At 45.0% G+C, this 3,213-nt stretch overlaps 1 protein-coding gene across 1 annotated transcript in view; it reads right to left on the minus strand.

Moving 5' to 3' along the window:
* LOC109820218 overlaps nucleotides 1–3,213 on the minus strand; it is a 10,804-nt gene that overhangs the window by 6,822 nt on the left and 769 nt on the right. The window lies entirely within an intron of this gene.

Here is a 3,213-nt window from a genome sequence, read left to right on the forward strand (position 1 = left end):
GTCAGACGACTTCCCAATCAACTGTATCCGAACTTCCGACAATTGCCACAAAACAGGCGAATCCTCACACCTGAGATGATTGATACTTGACGGGCTGTGACAACAGGCAGGCTTAAAATCGTAGCAATTATTAGAAGATGCTGATGAAGGACAGTGGGAACGAATTTGCAGAAAATAAAAGTTGGAACTCAGTTGGTGAGTTAGCTTGGTAGAGAGCTATGTGGCGAATATTCATCTTAAAGACAGCTAGGTGTATGATTCCCGTCTTAGCTCGCCCTACAGACGAAAGCTACCAATGCAAATAGCTATATCGGCGTCGGAGTGATTCGGAAACAGGATATAGTCGAAGATAGGTTGCTTGGTATGATTGTGACCTCCGTTGTCGGAGCTTGATAGGGATCAGCTATCCATTGTGATTTTTAGACAGCCTACATCCGCATCCTGAACAATCTGATCCCCAAACTGTGTCACCTCAGCCGGAATCCCAACCAATGCAAAATGACATGGAGTATGTGGAATAAGCTCCACCCGATGTGGAGTAGCATCAACCTCCATCCGTTGCGATATCCCACTGATCTGATCAATACTCTCTACCTGCCGAGAGTCCATGCTTGCTCAGACCAAACTCAGAAGCCCTCAACTGATAGCCAAAAGAGCATCTGAATCCCAAATGCGCAATCGGATCCAATCTCACATCCACGATGTGACCAAATGCTGGGTAGCCCAATATCCGATGCCAACCAAAATCTGAAGCAGCTCCATCAGATCCAATAATATCTAACGCAGCAGTCGGTAACCTCATAAAATGGCCCAAACCTGTCGGAGCCTGAATACCAGATCTACTACTCGACAACCAACGCTGATTCTCCTTCAGAAAAGAACGACCCACTAAATCCGCCATCTCATCTCGTCGCCCTACTGTCTCCTCTCCTCTGAAGTGTCTCCAAATGCCATAAGCTTGGTACCAATGCAAGAAAGAACCCCTACTAGAACTAGTACGACGGGTAACCTCTCTACCCATACACCTCCTCCAACTGTTGCGGACTACTAGCTTCATACCAAAGGAACTAGGTTGCAACCCATATATGCCTAGTACAATCCCCAACATAGGAAACAAAAATACCGATTACCTCCCAATGATGCCTCCATGGAAGGCCCCCCAATGCCTGACTGAACACCTCCAATAAGACTACTCGATCGATGGATAGAAGCGTTGAACTCCACCTCGGTCTCCTCGCTCATCCCAATGTGCTCACAAAGACTTCAATCTGTAGGTCATAGCACTCTTCAACGACCTATGCACGACATAACCAATCATATACTCCAGCACCAACCAATGCCACAGTCTAGCCAAAGAAGTCGTCAGCGCTCTATCAATCACCGTGCTCCCAAGCAGATAATATAAGTTACTCCTCCTGACGCCCTTTATCACAATCATGGACCCCTATGTGACCTTCAAACGAGAATTTGCCAAGGTCACCCTATAACCTGCTGCCTCCAATACCCCAAGTGAAATGATTTTCTTCCTCAGTTGAGGAACGGATCTCACATCAATCAACTCCCGAATCATCCCGTCACTCGTCCGAATACGAACGGTACCAATACCACCAATAGGGCATCTGTGATCATTACCCATAAGTACATCATCCCCTCTTTCCAACTCCTGAAAGCTGAAGAACCAATCCCTCCTAGGGCATATGTGGTAAGTAGCACATGAATCCAACATCCACTCGGTGGAGTTGGCCACACCAACTGACGGAAGAGCTGGGCATGAATAGCCCGAAGAAAATGAATCTGAAACGTCGCCACTAGCCTTAGCAACATTCACCTCTGAAACTTGAATAGCTTTCCCCTTATTCTTCCCGGCTTGTAATTTTGGGCATTCGGCTTTCCAATGTCCATCCTCTCTATAAAAGGCACAATGATTCCTACCAACTGCAGGATGCCCTCATCTAGACTGCGACCTTCTACCACAGTTTGGACTTCTAGCTCTTGCAACCAATGCCCCCGCAACCGGCTTAATGGAAGTCTCCTTTGTCCTTCTTTCGAAGTTGATAATTCACAAAATCCGCGGTGACCTCACTATAAGAAAGAGATGCATTCCCATTAATAAGAGTGAGGACGAAGGTTTCATATTCCTCGTCGGGCAAGGAACTCAATAACAACAATGCATTGTCCTCGTCTTCAACCATAACACCTACATTTGCCAAATCTGTAAGTAGCTTCGTGTAGTGGTTCATGTGATCACTAATGGATGTTCCCTTCTTTAATTGGAAGCGATAAAGCCTCCTCTTCAAATGCAAACGATTTTCGACGCTGGACCTCCCAAATCTTCTTTGCCGAAGTCTCATTCATCACATCATATTTTAGATCTTGGGTAAGACAAGACCTAATCACAACACACGTCGTTCTATTTATTTTCTTCCAAACCTTCTCATCAATGTTGTCCGGTTTCCCGTCCAACTCCAACGTATCTTTCAGATTTTGCGCATTTAGCGCATCCAAGACTTCGCATCTCCAAAGTCCAAAATTATTTGTGCCATCGAACTTCTCCTTATCTATCTTCATAGAATGGATATTCAAACTTTGGACGGTCTTCAAACTAGAAGAACCCTCCCCACTTTTATCTTTCCCGGCCATATATCTCAAAGCACCCAATAACAATTGCGGAACAAACAATGAATAGATCCAAAATTGACCAAAGATAGAATTTTTACCAAAGATTCCACCTTTATCACCAATCGAAGCTCTAGATGAACTTCCCAACTGATCTACACCTCCAAAAAGCCCAAGCGTTGCCCGGAGCTCTGATACCATTTGTTGGGGAGAAACCCATATGCTGAGATCCAACCAAATAGCCGAAAAAGATAAACAAACACACAAAACAATAGCACAAACACAATAACACCAGTTTTAACGTGGTTCGGCGAGATGCCTACGTCCACGGGGCAAGGAGGGGGGAGTTTTCACTATTAGAAATCAAGAGGAACAAACTAGGGTTACAAATCTCTCATAAACCCTCTACAAATCAACTCTTGATCTCACCAATTGCTCATACAATAGAAGCCCAAAGAAAATCCTCTCAATCTGCTCAAAACCTCTTGCCTTACAAACCCTAGAAACGAGTTTGGGTATTTATAGGAAACTCAAACGAAACGGGTCTGAAAAACATAACCAACCCAAAACTACTGCGGCGGTCGACCGTGGGGATCG

The sequence above is a fragment of the Asparagus officinalis genome, chromosome 8, assembly GCF_001876935.1.
Source record: "Asparagus officinalis chromosome 8, Aspof.V1, whole genome shotgun sequence".
Classification (NCBI taxonomy): Eukaryota; Viridiplantae; Streptophyta; class Magnoliopsida; order Asparagales; family Asparagaceae; genus Asparagus; species Asparagus officinalis.